At 45.6% G+C, this 17,133-nt stretch overlaps 1 protein-coding gene across 1 annotated transcript in view; it reads right to left on the bottom strand.

The window, feature by feature from the left end:
• LOC124613572 (nascent polypeptide-associated complex subunit alpha, muscle-specific form-like) overlaps positions 1-17,133 on the bottom strand; it is a 95,469-nt gene that overhangs the window by 21,688 nt on the left and 56,648 nt on the right. The window lies entirely within an intron of this gene.

Below are 17,133 nucleotides of genomic sequence, written 5' to 3'. Positions count from 1 at the left end.
GACTGGACATTATTTATTCATAACGAAAGAGTTGGTAGCAGCTGAGTACTTTTTACAGTCTGCAAAACACATACATTGTTCCTCAGTTGCGTCTTTTAGGAGATTGTTACTGTAATGTTGAATGAGTCTGACACCTCTTTCTGCAACGTCATTCAGAATAACCATATGCTCAACTTCTTGAATTACACTCTTGTAATAGGAGTCGTCTTTCCATATTTCAAGGGTCTTTGTGGAAAAAATGAGTACTGATAGAAAATCTTGTGAAGAATGTTTTCGTAACAGGTGTTACAAAAGATGGAAAGTCAATATTCCTAAAACAAGAGAGGTCATCTCTGTGCAAAATGTACCGTTTCACTTGATTTTTTTCCTTGTTCTTCTTCATTTTTTCCTAATCCCAAGATAACTTGAGCCACATTTGCCTCGACCCTTTTTCGGATATTGTTATCAAACAAAACTAAAGCCCCAGTTTCTGGAGGTATGTACTAATGGTATTTGAAAACTATTTGTAGCAGCCTTACTGATTACTCGATCAAGATCATTATACACTCCTGGAAATGGAAAAAAGAACACATTGACACCGGTGTGTCAGACCCACCATACTTGCTCCGGACACTGCGAGAGGGCTGTACAAGCAATGATTACACGCACGGCACAGCGGACACACCAGGAACCGCGGTGTTGGCCGTCGAATGGCGCTAGCTGCGCAGCATTTGTGCACCGCCGCCGTCAGTGTCAGCCAGTTTGCCGTGGCATACGGAGCTCCATCGCAGTCTTTAACACTGGTAGCATGCCGCGACAGCGTGGACGTGAACCGTATGTGCAGTTGACGGACTTTGAGCGAGGGCGTATAGTGGGCATGCGGGAGGCCGGGTGGACGTACCGCCGAATTGCTCAACACGTGGGGCGTGAGGTCTCCACAGTACATCGATGTTGTCGCCAGTGGTCGGCGGAAGGTGCACGTGCCCGTCGACCTGGGACCGGACCGCAGCGACGCACGGATGCACGCCAAGACCGTAGGATCCTACGCAGTGCCGTAGGGGACCGCACCGCCACTTCCCAGCAAATTAGGGACACTGTTGCTCCTGGGGTATCGGCGAGGACCATTCGCAACCGTCTCCATGAAGCTGGGCTACGGTCCCGCACACCGTTAGGCCGTCTTCCGCTCACGCCCCAACATCGTGCAGCCCGCCTCCAGTGGTGTCGCGACAGGCGTGAATGGAGGGACGAATGGAGACGTGTCGTCTTCAGCGATGAGAGTCGCTTCTGCCTTGGTGCCAATGATGGTCGTATGCGTGTTTGGCGCCGTGCAGGCGAGCGCCACAATCAGGACTGCATACGACCGAGGCACACAGGGCCAACACCCGGCATCATGGTGTGGGGAGCGATCTCCTACACTGGCCGTACACCACTGGTGATCGTCGAGGGGACACTGAATAGTGCACGGTACATCCAAACCGTCATCGAACCCATCGTTCTACCATTCCTAGACCGGCAAGGGAACTTGCTGTTCCAACAGGACAATGCACGTCCGCATGTATCCCGTGCCACCCAACGTGCTCTAGAAGGTGTAAGTCAACTACCCTGGCCAGCAAGATCTCCGGATCTGTCCCCCATTGAGCTTGTTTGGGACTGGATGAAGCGTCGTCTCACGCGGTCTGCACATCCAGCACGAACGCTGGTCCAACTGAGGCGCCAGGTGGAAATGGCATGGCAAGCCGTTCCACAGGACTACATCCAGCATCTCTACGATCGTCTCCATGGGAGAATAGCAGCCTGCATTGCTGCGAAAGGTGGATATACACTGTACTAGTGCCGACACTGTGCATGCTCTGTTGCCTGTGTCTATGTACCTGTGGTTCTGTCAGTGTGATCATGTGATGTATCTGACCCCAGGAATGTGTCAATAAAGTTTCCCCTTCCTGGGACAATGAATTCACGGTGTTCTTATTTCAATTTCCAGGAGTGTTATTTATCAGTTCACTCACGAATTGAAAATCATGGTAATGTGCCTTTTTGCTCCTGCTGACGAAAATCAGTCCCGATGTACATCTGTACGAGAAAATTACATATTCCTGTTAATGAGTTGTCCATACCAGACAAGTGGAGTTGATCTTGAACCATGTATAACTTGAATGCGTATATGGGCTTTGCCATCCATCCAGAATCAGTTACAGCTCCTGCGATGAGAAACGATATCCCACTGTTTGGAATGCCGCCAAGAAATGTCATCGTTAACTCCAGCAGTTCTCAGTAATCATCTTGCGGTTGTTTCTGCGTAGAAATTTGGTTTTCATGAAACTCAAGAATAACAACTCGTACATCATCAGGTACTTCATTGCCGCCAACCAAGTACTGTTTGTGCAGAGTTTCGACCCATTTACTCTAAATGCCTTGAAGAGTTCATTGTCTTGGAAAGTTCCAGAAACAGCCCCTTTCAGTGAGTCGTAACACGTCCTCAACACTAATTCAAAATTTTGATGACGGCTGCAGAAGATAAATAATAGGCAGAGGCCACTTTTACCCCCACCTGGCTAGTACAGGTGTCTATACTTATACAATTAATGTTTTACTGTTAATAGAATTATGATATTTATTACATATTACAATATTAGGATTACAATTTTGAAAGAGGGTTATCTCTAATAATACGGCTTTATTTAATAACAATAACAATGGCAAATTTCGTAACGAAGTTCACACAGCAAGAGTTCCAAACTTCATGATCGATTAGAATCGTCTTGTAGTTGTCTGTTTGAGCTGAAATTTTGCCCATACCGTCTTTTTTATTAATTCGAACAAAACAGGGAGGTGGGAGCTATTTCTAGAAAGATAAAAATAAGGGCTACCCTAATGTACATGTACGCACCTTCGGCGGGTATGCATATGTTTATAGTTGCAGTTCCCTGTGACAGGTTAAACAGCCACCAGAGTGCTTCCGATGTTGTTTTCTTTTAGGTCCTTTGTTGTAGCCTGGTAACAACACTAATGTTGTTACCAGGCTACAACAAAGGACCTAAAAGAAAACAACATCGGAAGTTTGGCGGAGTCAACTGGATGCTTCCGACACAGGAAGATGGGTTCACCCCTTTCGTCCAGACGTCAAAGAAAGATTGAAACAGAAAATATTGGAACCGTCACAGGGACTAATACATTTTCTCGCCGGTCTTGATCCCTACACGGCGTATTTGCATCGAACACTTAGACGATGAACATCGGAGTGTTCCTGTGGCGTCCTTATGGGGACACGCGAGCACATTATATATGAGTGCCAAGATGTCGAGCAGGTTGTCTCTGACGAGAAGCAACTAATAACTAGAAACTATATCTTAGAAATCGTTCAATACTTGCAAAAACTGACGATCTTTAAGAAGCTGGTTGATAAAGTATCGAAACATGCATATACGAAATATGTTCAAAATGATGGGGGATCCAATGTTTAGACAAGTCTCACACCTCAGATACATCTGAGATGTGTTGGAGGCTAAAATGAATTGGCAAAAATATGTGTTAGCCGGTGTAAAACAGAACATTTGCCGGGACTTACGAACATTGAATTTGGCCAGAGAAGCAGATGAATGTCGTCTCTCCTGTCTGTTGGAAAATAGACATGGAGGATGCCTGGGATGGATTATGGTTCATGGTTTCCTTCCTGCTCGTCCAATACTTTATACTCAAGACTGTAGTCAAAGCTCAACCAGCGCATCCCGAACATGACTAAATTACCCATAAAGACAACCACGTTATGTACAACTTTTTCACTGCTGGTAGTGTAGTTTGTTTGTTGTTTTGCTTGAAAAGCAGTTAATTTTGTAAAGTAGTGTGTAGTTCAAGAAGAGCGTGTAGGGAACTGTAAAGTAAAATTAAACTGGCAGTGGTTGTAGATACTAGAGGACCGCTCCTCATGGCAGAGACGGGCAACTTCCCAGATTAGCTGGGGAAGCTGAGTTGTGCTATTAGGTATCAGTATCACAAATGTTTCACGTCACTGTAAAGATGAACACTATCAAAATTGCTATAAATTAGTAATGTATAGTCAGTAGTGCCCGTTTAAAATGTATTAGATAAAGAGCTATTGATACAAAAACAAATGAAAAAAAATGTTACCAGGCCCGGTACGGCATACAAGGGGCGTTAACAATACATGTTGAATGATCACTGTGAAGGGCATGGAGGTGTTGCATACTTGTGTGACAGCGTTACCGGCACCTGACACAGTACGTTATGGTCACATTGTGAGTCTCCAAATGAGAAGCTGGTTGAAACGTGCGATATCCATATGTTGGGGGGATTCGGTTGTATAGTGGGCTCACGTTGGAATGCATGGGAACCTCATAGTAATCTTAATGATTTCGGAGGTTCCAGTCGACCATATCTGACCAGCACAAGTGAATATCGGCGTACTGTGTACCAAGCATATCGTAACACCTTTACATCTGTGCACGCCATCCAAGAACAAGTATCGGACTCGCTGCAACACTCTGTGCTAACTGCTGACGTCCGCCGCTGTGGATTATATTACTTTAATAATTATAGCAATCATCTACTTTGTTATGCATTTTTACTTAAACTAATACGCGTTTTGGGCTTTCACCCGTCTTCAATTAGGGTAATACATATTTGAGTCTTCAGTCAGTACATAGTTACAAACATCGACAGCCTACTGAATCCTGCAGCTGCCCTATACTAAATAACAAATGCAAAGTTTTGCATTTATGGGTGTGGCCCAAACACTTTTTACTGCTATTTTGCATGAAACGAACCCAATATCAGCCATATTGCCAACTGACATCTTTTTTTACATCCGAAAAATACATATGGTCAAACATAATATTTTGATTAAGCAAAATATGACCTCTGACCCTAACAGAACCTGTAAGCGAAACATAATCCTTGACCATATGTATTTTGTGGCTGTAAATAAATATGTTAGTCCAGAATGAGATTTTCACTCTGCAGAGGAGTGTGCGCTGATATGAAACTTCCTGGCAGATTAAAACTGTGTGCCGGACCGAGACTCGAAATCGGGACCTTTGCTTTTCGCGAGCAAGTGCTCTACCAACTGAGCTACCCAAGCACGACTCACGCCCCGTCCTCACAGCTTTACTTCTGCCAGTACCTCGTCTCCTACCTTTCAAACTTTACAGAAGCTCTCCTGCGAACCTTGCAGAACTAACACTCCTGAAAGAAAGGATATTGCGGAGACATGGCTTAGCCACAGCCTAGGGGATGTTTCCAGAATGAGATTTTCACTCTGCAGCGGAGTGTGCGCTTATATGAAACTTCCTGGCAGATTAAAACTGTGTACCAGACCGAGACTCAAAAGCGGGACCTTTGCTTTTCGCGAGCAAGTTCTCTATCAACTGAGCTACCCAAGCACGACTCACGCCCCGTCCCCACAGCTTTACTTCTGCCAGTACCTCGTCTCCTACCTTTCAAACTTTACAGAAGCTCTCCTGCGAAACTTGCAGAACTAGCACTCCTGAAAGAAAGGATATTGCGGAGACATGGCTCAGCCACAGCCTGGGAGATGTTTCCAGAATGAGATTTTCACTCTGCAGCGGAGTGTGCGCTGATATGAAACTTCCTGGCAGTTTAAAACTGTGTACCAGACCGAGACTCAAAACCGGGACCTTTGCTTTTCGCGAGCAAGTTCTCTACCAACTGAGCTACCCAAGCACGACTCACGCCCCGTCCTCACAGCTTTACTTCTGCCAGTACCTCGTCTCCTACCTTTCAAACTTTACAGAAGCTCTCCTGCGAACCTTGTAGAACTAGCACTCCTGAAAGAAAGGATATTGCGGAGACATGGCTTAGCCACAGCCTAGGCGATGTTTCCAGAATGAGATTTTCAGTCTGCAGCGGAGTGTGCGCTGATGTGAAACTTCCTGGCAGGAGGGCTAGTTTTGCAAGTCTCGCAGAAGAACTTCTGTGAAGTGTGGAAGGTGGGAGGCGAGGTACTGGCATAATTGAAGCTGTGATGGAGAGTCGTGAGCTGTGCTTGGGTAGCTCAGTTGGTAGAGCACTTGTCCCCGAAAGGTAAAGGTCCCGAGTTCGAGTCTCGGTCCGGCACACAGTTTTAATCTGCAAGGAAGTTTCAAATATGCCAGTCGGCAGCCACTTTCTGCAAAACAGAAGTAAAAAATTGTTTGGACCACATCCATAAACGCAAAAATCTGACAGACAACAAACAGAGTAGTACACCTAAACAGCAGTACATCGTAAATATTCCACTCACTAAGTGTAGTAGCTGAACAAAATTGTTGATTTGTAGGGCAACTGCAGCATCCAATTTCCTGTCGATGTTACAACTATGTACAAACTGAAAATTCAAATATGGTTCCAATGGCTCTAAGAACTATGGGACTTAACATCTGAGGTCATCAGCCCCTAGACTTAGAATTACCTAAACCTAACTAACCTAAGGACATCACACACATCCATGCCCGAGGCAGGATTCGAACCTGCGACCGTAGCAGCAGCACGGTTCCTGACTGAAGTGCCTAGAACCGCTCGGCCAAATCATCCGGCATTCAAACATGTATTACGCTAACTGAAGATGGGCGAAAGCCCGAAATGCGTATTACCTTAAGCAAAACTACATAACAAAGTGGCTGGTTGTTGTATTTATTAAAGTAAGATTCTGCATCATCCCACACCATTCGTCGGAGACTGCTAACAGCCGGATTAGGGAATTACCGTACCATGAGTATGCTGCTGCTGATATCACAACACAAGCGGCTGCGTGCGGAGCGATGTTGTGACCTGGATGCAAGGACTGCTGATGAATGCCGTAGCATTGTGTTCATTGATGAATCGTGGATCTGAACTGCCCCAGATGATCATTGTCGGCTAGTATGTCGGCCACCTAGGGACAAGTACGTTCTTCCAGTGTTTTGGAGAGACACAGTGCAGTTACTCCAGACGTCACAATGTGGGGATCCATAGGATGTGCCTATACGTCGCGAAAGGCAGCGATGAGGGAAGTCTGAGGGTACAACGTTATGTCAGGAGCATGCTGCTTCCTCATGTATTACGTCTCTTGTGACAGTATCGTCGCGCTACTTTTCAACGGGATAATACTCGTCCACACACAAACACGTTTCTCTATGAACTGTCTGCGTGATGTTGAGGCACTTCCATGGGAAGAAAGATCAATAAATCTGTCCCCAACACAACATGTGTGGGACCAGCTCGGACTTCAACTCTATCCCAGTGCTAGTATTGCTCTGAGCACTATGGGACTTAACATCTATGGTCATCAGTCCCCTAGAACTTAGAACTACTTAAACCTAACTAACCTAAGGACAGCACACAACACCCAGCCATCACGAGGCAGAGAAAATCCCTGACCCCGCCGGGAATCGAACCCGGGAACCCGAGCGTGGGAAGCGAGAACGCTACCGCACGACCACGAGATGCGGCCAGTGTTAGTAACCACTACATCAACCACCACTTAACAACAATTTTGGACCTGTTTGCCTCAGGTTGGGGTACCAAGGCTTTATGGCCCCGTTCCGAACCGGATCACTGTCTGCATGCAGGATACAGGTGTGCAACGTCATTCTCCTAAGCTGGCTCATACGGCCAAATTATTTGTAAATACACTCCTGGAAATGGAAAAAAGAACACATTGACACCGGTGTGTCAGACCCACCATACTTGCTCCGGACACTGCGAGAGGGCTGTACAAGCAATGATCACACGCACGGCACAGCGGACACACCAGGAACCGCGGTGTTGGCCGTCGAATGGCGCTAGCTGCGCAGCATTTGTGCACCGCCGCCGTCAGTGTCAGCCAGTTTGCCGTGGCATACAGAGCTCCATCGCAGTCTTTAACACTGGTAGCATGCCGCGACAGCGTGGACGTGAACCGTATGTGCAGTTGTCGGACTTTGAGCGAGGGGCATGCGGGAGGCCGGTTGGACGTACCGCCGAATTGCTCAACACGTGGGGCGTGAGGTCTCCACAGTACATCGATGTTGTCGCCAGTGGTCGGCGGAAGGTGCACGTGCCCGTCGACCTGGGACCGGACCGCAGCGACGCACGGATGCACGCCAAGACCGTAGGATCCTACGCAGTGCCGTAGGGGACCGCATCGCCACTTCCCAGCAAATTAGGGACACTGTTGCTCCTGGGGTATCGGCGAGGACCATTCGCAACCGTCTCCATGAAGCTGGGCTACGGTCCCGCACACCGTTAGGCCGTCTTCCGCTCACGCCCCAACATCGTGCAGCCCGCCTCCAGTGGTGTCGCGACAGGCGTGAATGGAGGGACGAATGGAGACGTGTCGTCTTCAGCGATGAGAGTCGCTTCTGCCTTGGTGCCAATGATGGTCGTATGCGTGTTTGGCGCCGTGCAGGTGAGCGCCACAATCAGGACTGCATACGACCGAGGCACACAGGGCCAACACCCGGCATCATGGTGTGGGGAGCGATCTCCTACACTGGCCGTACACCACTGGTGATCGTCGAGGGGACACTGAATAGTGCACGGTACATCCAAACCGTCATCGAACCCATCGTTCTACCATTCCTAGACCGGCAAGGGAACTTGCTGTTCCAGCAGGACAATGCACGTCCGCATGTATCCCGTGCCACCCAACGTGCTCTAGAAGGTGTAAGTCAACTACCCTGGCCAGCAAGATCTCCGGATCTGTCCCCCATTGAGCATGTTTGGGACTGGATGAAGCGTCGTCTCACGCGGTCTGCACGTCCAGCACGAACGCTGGTCCAACTGAGGCGCCAGGTGGAAATGGCATGGCAAGCCGTTCCACAGGACTACATCCAGCATCTCTACGATCGTCTCCATGGGAGAATAGCAGCCTGCATTGCTGCGAAAGGTGGATATACACTGTACTAGTGCCGACATTGTGCATGCTCTGTTGCCTGTGTTTATGTGCCTGTGGTTCTGTCAGTGTGATCATGTGATGTATCTGACCCCAGGAATGTGTCAATAAAGTTTCCCCTTCCTGGGACAATGAATTCACGGTGTTCTTATTTCAATTTCCAGGAGTGTATAACTAGATTTTGTAATCACTGCAATAACATCACATACCAGCTGAATCCGTGAAATTTCATTTCTTTTCCTCCTCCCCTTCCGGATGCTTTAGTTATTTTGTGAGGCACTGCATCATGTCTTACACTGCTGATCACTAAAGTTGCAACACAATGAAAGACAGCAAATATTTTCAACCATGGTGCGTGTCTGCGTCAAATGGTCTCATTTCAGTTCGCATATACTCACGTACATTTCCTAAAAGAATTTTTTGTAAATCAAGTGGAGTCCATTGTTCCCAGAAATACTATCAGGTAAGCCTATAAAACATCATTTTCTTAAAGAGGTGGGCAAGGTATAAAGGAGAAATTTTCTACTGGTGAGAGAGTTATCAGAGCAGAAGCTGTATTCGACCTAGATTTTGTTCATGAGCAGGCAAACAAAAAAATTACTGTCAGGGGTAATCGTGATGTGTACATCTGTGCAAATAGCCAGGGAATTCCACAACGAATTTTCACTCTGCAGTGCGCCGATATGAAGCATCTTGGCAGATTAAAACTGTGTGCCGGAACAGAAGTCCAACCTGGGACCTTTGCCTTTTGCCAGTAAATGCTCTACCGACTGAGCTACGCAAGCATGACCCATTGCGCCTCCTCAGAGCCATTGTTCCACCAATACCTGATCTCCTACCTTCCGAACTTCACAGAAGCTCTCCTTCATGACTTGCAGGACTAGCACTCCTACAACAAAGGATATTGCAGAGACATGGCCTAGCCACAGACTGGAGGATGTTTCAAGAACAAATTTTCTCTCTGCAGCAGAGTGTGAACTGATATGAAACTCCCTGGCAAATGAAAAAAGTTGGCTAAGCCCTCTCTTCGCAATATCATTTCTTACAGGAGTGCTACTCTTGCAAGTTACGCAGGAAAACTTCTGTGAAATTGGGAAGGTGGGAGATGAGGTATTGGTAGAAGTAAAGCTGTGAGAACGGGTCGTGTTAGTAGAGTGCTTGCCCGCGAAGCAAAGGTCCTAGGTTCGAGTCCTGGTCTGACACACAGTATTAATCTGCATGGAAATTTCAACGAGGGGATTATATATGACCGTCAGAACATTTTCTTGTGTTTTGTTTCTGTTCCGTTCTCACGACCGAACTTGATCATTTTATTGCGTTTACTTGAGTAACTATAAATTGTGATGTGTAATTTACACACAGAACCGTTTCGCGTTTTATTCACAAGGCATCATCAATGCTTTTAAATTATACTTGTGGGGGTCGATGTTGTTTCACGTCCGTAGGTATAAACCTCAGAGTGCCCAATACGTAACCCCTGGATGCTGCTTAGAAAGCAACACAATTAGTTGCCAGACTATCTTTCTAGATCTGCTGGTAATACAAGATGTACATAACAGACTTAGAAGGAATGACTCAACATTACGTCAGGAGCCATTTTCAGGGCCAAACAAATAGAAAACTTGGGCCAAGCATTAAAATAGTAAACTGAACATTGAAGGTATTAAATATAAGAAAATTCTAAATTCTACACAAACATTGATTGAGGACAATATCGACGAAGTTGTCATACGGGCAACTCATACAGATAATGAAGATCATCTACGCTCTAGAGGAAAAATACTTGGATATGAAATCACTGGCGCTGCCATGCCAATTTTGTAGCCACATACGTCCAGAATAAAACAGAGAACGCTCACCTGCTACCCACTGTCATAGACTACAACATCCAGCGGCTATTAAAATTGGGAAAATGATCATATGTAATATCTACAAATACAACTTATCCCTGACCAACGTAGCCGGCCGAAGTGGCCGTGCGGTTAAAGGCGCTGCAGTCTGGAACCGCAAGACCGCTACGGTCGCAGGTTCGAATCCTGCCTCGGGCATGGATGTTTGTGATGTTCTTAGGTTAGTTAGGTTTAAGTAGTTCTAAGTTCTAGGGGACTAATGACCTCAGCAGTTGAGTCCCATAGTGCTCAGAGCCATTTTGAACCTGACCAACGTATGTTCTTCAAACATTCCGACATCCTGTAGTCTTTGTAGGAGACTTTAAGAGTTACCACACACAGTAGTAATTTAAAATGACTGATACCAGTGGTGAAGCCTTAGTAAACTGGGCATAAGAAAGCAACATCCGTCTTATTTTCGATACTAAAGATCGCGTTTTTTTCAGGTCAGCAGATTGGAAACAAAATCACTATGCAGATTTATGTTTTGTCACAGCTTATGAAAAGCATCGCTTGGTCAGCGCAACTCGGAATACTCTGTCATGTATCCCTTATAGTCGACACCGTCCAGCTCTAGTAGAAATCGGCACAAATATCTCACTGATAACCTCAATTCCTCAACCTAGGTGGAACCTACAAAAATCTAATTGGAGTGCTTTCTCTCAAGACCTTGACAAATGCCTGAGCTGGATTCCTTCATCTGTTGTCAGCTATAAGAAGTTTAAATACAGCAAAAAAAAAACTATATTCAGATGGTATCGAAAATACGAGTAATACATTCCAGACTGAGATGACAAGTGTGGGGTACGTTACAATGATTTTCAAAGCAGCAATGACAGAGGAAAACCAGACGAATTGATACACAGTCTTGATACTGCATGACAAAAAATGGTTCAAATGGGTCTGAGTACTATGGGACTTAACATCTGTGGTCATCAGTCCCCTAGAACTTAGAACTACTTAAACCTAACTAACCTAAGGACATCACATACATCCATGACCGAGGCAGGATTCGAACCTGCGACCGTAGCAGTCCCGCGGTTCCGGACTGAGCGCCTAGAACCGCGAGACCACCGCGGCCGGCCTGCATGACAAAACAAGTGAGCGGAAACTTCTCAGACGATACATTTCAAAAGATCCAGTAGAAAAGCATGTTCCCTGCTTCAAAAATTAGAAGGAGAGCATAGCCTCACAGCTCCTAACAAAATAGCTTCGCACATTGTCAAAACATCTCAAGTAGAAATTACCGAGAGACCACAACACTCATTAAATGAGAACTCAAGAAACTAAATGCAAGAGCAGGATTAGACACTGAATATACCTGCAGCAACACCCCTGAAGAGATTTCAGCAACAGTAAAGAACACAAAAGCTGGTGAAGCTCCTAGCTTTAATGACATCTTCCCAGAGTTTCTTACCCCGGTAAATAAATGAAAATATGGTAAGCAGAATTCTTCAACTCACGACTAAAGACGGAAAACATGCTCCAAGAACTTAAATATGTCAACATAATTGTTCTCCTAAAGCCAGCTAAACATGGAGATCTTACGCGAAGTTATGGTCCCATTTCACTGCTTAGTGCGGTATATAAATTTTTGGAACGAGTACTGCTAAATAGTATTGGTTAAACAATACTCACAGCTATCCGTGTAGAATAAGCCGGATTTTGCCCCAATTGAAGCTGTGCAGACCACGTCCTGACTCTTGCATCACATTCTGAAGCGGGTTTTCAAGAGACGTTGAAAATATCTGTGGATTTTTATTGAATTGCTATACTGCATGGAGAAAAGGCCTACTACCTCAGCGAGCGAGGTGGCGCAGTAGTTAGCACATTCGACTTGCATTCCGGAGGACGACGGTTGAATCCCACGTCCGGCCATCTTGATTTGGGTTTTCCGTGATTTCCCTAAATCGCTCCAGGCAAATGCCAGGATGGTTCTTTTGAAAGGCCGACTTCCTTCCCCGTTCTTCCCTAATCCGATGAGACCGATGATCTCGCTGTTTGGTCTCCTTCCCCAGACAACCCTACTACCTCTATAAACTTATGAAGATAACCCCAGGCGAAAATGTTACAGAGCTTATTGACAAGATGACTGGTTACAGAGAGATCCGGATCATCGTGGGAAACAAAATCAGTAGTCAGAAATTTCTCCAGAATGGCTTACCACAAGGTTCGGCATTATCATCATTGCTCATTAGCCTTTACATTGTCGGCATGCCAGAAACACATTGTGAAAAATTTGTCTATGCTGGTTTTGGGCCATGGCTATAAAGCAAACTTGTTTTGCTACTATGGAAGAAATTCTGATATCTGATTGTTATGCACTGGCTGAATACTTTCGAAGATGGGGCTAAGACAGAAGTGATTTGCTTAATTAGAAACAATGCAATAGAGCTCTGGAAGTCTGTGTTGATGACACATGCCGTAACCACAATAAGGAGACTACATACTTGGGTGTCACGATAGAAAGAAACCTCTCTTTTAAATCCCGCTTCAAGAAAGCTCCTACTATGCTGCGGACAAGAAATAAATAATGTCGTTCAAAACTTTGTGAGGTCACGTGGAGATCGTCAGCGACAACTCTGCGGACTTCTGCAATGAGCTTGGTGCACTCGGCGGCGGAGTACCGTGCACCGGAACAGCTGAAAAGCACTCATGTTAACAAACTTGATGTTCAACTTAATAATACCATGCTCATAATTTCGGGAAGAATTAGGTCTACTCCCACCATCTGGCTACCTGCCTTGAGGCACATACTATCCCCAAATCCGTGAAGGTAAGAAGCCTTGGCCATGGAATACAACAAGATGCTAGTAAACACTGGATTACCGCAGCATTCTGCTATCCCTGAAATCAGAAGCAACAGACATCGTTCGAGATATCTCCCTCTTGCATTTCCATACAGTCTCACTAAGATTAACTTAACCAATTTCTGTAAGAGAAAATGGCTCCAAAATACACCAGTAACATGACCGTTGTATTACTGAGAGAGTTCCTGGCTTTGCTCAGCCCCATAAGATTTCGTCAACTCTCAAAAGACTGAGAATGCGACATTAAAGATGTGGAGATTCACTTCTGAAATGGAGAATGCTGTCCTCACCAGCATGTGACTGTGGTGAGCCGAAGCAGACTATCCAAAACATGAGGAAAGAATACAGCGCCGGACCATGATGACCGGGTTTCGAAGAATTCCTGTTGGCAACCTCAGATTCCATCAAATATATATGGTGTAACTGTTACAAATGCTATTGTTGGCTGAGGCCGGTGTATTGAACAACATTAAATCAGTATTTACATTATTTTCAAACAAATAATTATAGCTACTATAAGTTGTATGTTTTTAGGTTGGGTACTATTTACAAATACGCGTGGAAAGATCAAGCTATTAATGATTATTTTACCCTGAGCAGTAGGTCAGGTTTTGAAATGTGGATGCTTGGACACATAACGGTTAGTCTATACTGTCCACTTTGTGGTGCAATTAGGACCATTCAGAAAACATTACGTAGTAAAGTTTGTGACGTGTTTGTAGGAAGACTGTTCTACGCAGAGAAAGAACAAACAACACACTGATGTGTGTACATATTAATGTACCACATACCGAAGTATCTGCACTTATACCCTTTCACCCCGTATAGAAGGACTACATGTTTGTGATAATTATTAAATGTTTACAAATAACGTTATGCAATTCAAAATTGAAATGCACTTAGATGCCACACATCAAATAATTAAATATTATATTTGCGAATATGTACGAGGGTCAGTTTATAAAATCGACTGCATGATTTCGTCGGGCTGATTGGGCTGGAAACAGATGAATTGTTTACTGATTTGTGGGACTGTCTGAATTTACAATTATCACTTTTCTGTGGCTCTTACATATCTGTAATCATTCATCTGTGTCTACTGTAAGGACTAATCGAAGAATTTCAGAACATGCATGAAGATATAAACTTTTGTGTTTATTGATAACGCATACGAACGAAATTTTCGTTGTTGTGCGCGGAACGAAAATACACTGACCGGTGCGAAAAACGCAACACCAAATAAATAATGTGTAATCATTGTGTAATTATCTATTTAATCAAGCGCGTCAACCAATTGTTTGAGAAGGAATACGTTATTGGCATTGCTTTGCGAGTAAACTATGAAATGCTGTTAGTTTATTGCACTAGCCTCCACTTTTGTTTCTCACGCAACTGGAAAACACATCACTGAACGTGAGGCGAATAATATTTTCCCGCTCTTGTAGCGCTTATTGTTGTATCCTCAATTGTGCTCCTTTCAATCACACGTGTTTGTATGGTCTTTCTGTGATTGTCAAAATCAGGTTTCTGCAGTAAACACGCCGTTAAGCCCTGAACAAGCTGCAAAAGCTGTTGCTTTGGTGGAAGCTGTCTGCAGCATGCATTACGTTGCCGAAGTATGACGACTACTCATTTCACGATTTCCAGAACCGGACGGAGGTACAGGGAAACTGGAGGATTTGCAAGGAGACCAGGAACAGGCCCGAGAAGAGGAATATCGAAGAGAGATGACGACTTCTTACCACTTCAGCCTCTCTGCAGCCCTAACATCATCGCCGGCCGAAGTGGCCGTGCGGTTCTAGGCGCTGCAGTCTGGAACCGCGAGGCCGCTACGGTCGCAGGTTCGAATCCTGCCTCGGGCATGGATGTGTATGATGTCCTTAGGTTAGTTAGGTTTAATTAGTTCTAAGTTCTAGGGGACTAATGACCTCAGAAGTTGAGTCCCATAGCGCTCAGAGCCATTTGAACCATTGGAGCATAACATCATCGCTATTGAAGCATGAAAACGAGTCCCCAGGTTCAAGGGGTCAATGTCAGTGAGAGAGCCGTTCGAAGAAGACTGTAAGAAGCTAATCTTCAATTCAGAATACTTGTCACAGGTCTGGAACTCGCCAGAGAGCACTGCGTAGCTCGACTACGTTTCACAAGGCAACATCTTGGCTGGACAGTACAACAATGCGATCAAGTGCTGTTCACCGATCAGTCGCGATTTGATGTCCGATCACCTGACAGAGGAGAGAGGGTCTGGAGGAGGCCAGGGGAAAGGTATTCACATTGGACATTCTCATACAGGACGCCTTTTCAGGATGGTTCTCTGATGGTGCGGGTAGGAATCAATATAGCTGCAAGGACGGATTTTTCTTCGCGGAGCATGGTAGCCTTACCGCACATCGGTATGCGGAGGAAATCTTTCTGGAGCATGTTGTGGTTTTCGCTTCGTATATTGGTGATAAATGTAAATGTCGTGTGACTAGGGCTTCCGTCGGGTAGACCGTTCGCCGGGTGCAAGTCTTTCGATCTGAAGCCACTTCGGCGACTTGCGAGTCGATGGGGATGAAATGATGATGATTAGGGCAACACAACACCCAGTCCCTGAGCGGAGAAAATCTCCGACCCAACCGGGAATCGAACTCAGGCCCTTAGGATTGACATTCTTCCGCGCTGACCACTCAGCCACGGGGGCGGACATTTATTGGTGATGATTTTACACTAATGAACGACAATGCTCGCCAACATGTTGCGAGAATTGTGCAAGAGTTCTTGGATTAAACAGGGATTCATGCTATGTGTTGGCCTGCTCCAAGCTCTGATTTGAATTCTATTGAGGACTTTTGGGATCGACTGGAGAGAAGAGCCCGTCAGCATTATCCAGAGACCCTACAGGACCTATGGAACACCCTCCTGGAAGGATGGGATATGATTCATCAACAGGACACTACCGCATTAATGAAGAGCGTGCCTGCAAGTTTGTATGCCGTCTTTGGTGCAAGAGGTGACAATACACGCTTTTGAGAATGCGAACAGAGGTCTCCGATATCGTCTGCGAGGTCTGTGAAGTAAAGTGTGAAGGGTATAACAACAAAACAGTTAATGTGAATGGATGCTTTCCCGGCGTATACAGCTGGCGAAGAGTTCTCGGGCTTCCAGCCGGGTGGCGATGTCTTCAAACTGCGACGTTTCGACGAGTGACATACTCATCATCTTCTGGCGATGTGCCGAGACTTTGCTGCTGCTGCTGCTCACATCTGTTACTTTCCCCTCTTTGGGGAAGTGTGTGTGGGGGAGTTTGTAGCCTTTCGGCTTTTACTCCCCTGTGAACGTGTGTGTGTGATTTTTCTATAGTTTTTTGGTGTCTGTGACTTGTGATGTTTGTTGTGAGTGAGTCTAGTACTTGCCTGAGGTAGGCGAAAAGATTGGTGTTATATGGGAAGGAACTGGATTAGGGATTGGGTATTGGGATTTTCTCTTCGACTTAATCGTCGAAGATCGTCATAGGGCGCTTATGCTTATCGCGGGACATGTCGTACCGACCTAGGGAGTGGATGAGCGCGTTTCCGGATCTGGAAGAACCCTCATAGAAGGCCCTTGC

Source organism: Schistocerca americana, chromosome 4 (assembly GCF_021461395.2).
Source record: "Schistocerca americana isolate TAMUIC-IGC-003095 chromosome 4, iqSchAmer2.1, whole genome shotgun sequence".
In the NCBI taxonomy this organism is placed as follows: Eukaryota; Metazoa; Arthropoda; class Insecta; order Orthoptera; family Acrididae; genus Schistocerca; species Schistocerca americana.
Note: the sequence above shows the minus strand (reverse complement) of the source record. Positions and strands in the feature narration are given on the sequence as shown.